We start from the raw sequence: 407 nt of genomic DNA on the forward strand, positions 1-407 counted from the left end.
CATATGCATTATTTCGGTTTTCAACCGAAAGTGTGCATGTATGCATTACTTCGTTTTTCCCATATGCATTATTACGGTTTTCAACCGAAACTGTGCATATATGCATTACTTCGTTTTTCTCATATGCATTATTTCGGATTTGAACCGAAACTGTGCATGTATGCATTATTTCGGTTTTCGTCATATGCACTATTTCGGTTTTCAAGCGAAAGTGTGCATATGCATAATTTCGGGTTTTTCTCATATGCATTTTTTCGGTTTTCAACCGAAACTGTGCATGTATGCATTACTTCGTTTTTTTCATATGCATTATTTCGGTTTTCAAACGAAAGTGTGCATATGCATAATTTCGGTTTTTTCTCATATGCATTATTGCGGTTATCAACCGAAACTGTGCATATATGCAT

Source organism: Rhagoletis pomonella, unplaced genomic scaffold (assembly GCF_013731165.1).
Source record: "Rhagoletis pomonella isolate Grant_MI unplaced genomic scaffold, Rhpom_1.0 Rhpom_scaffold_00700, whole genome shotgun sequence".
In the NCBI taxonomy this organism is placed as follows: domain Eukaryota; kingdom Metazoa; phylum Arthropoda; class Insecta; order Diptera; family Tephritidae; genus Rhagoletis; species Rhagoletis pomonella.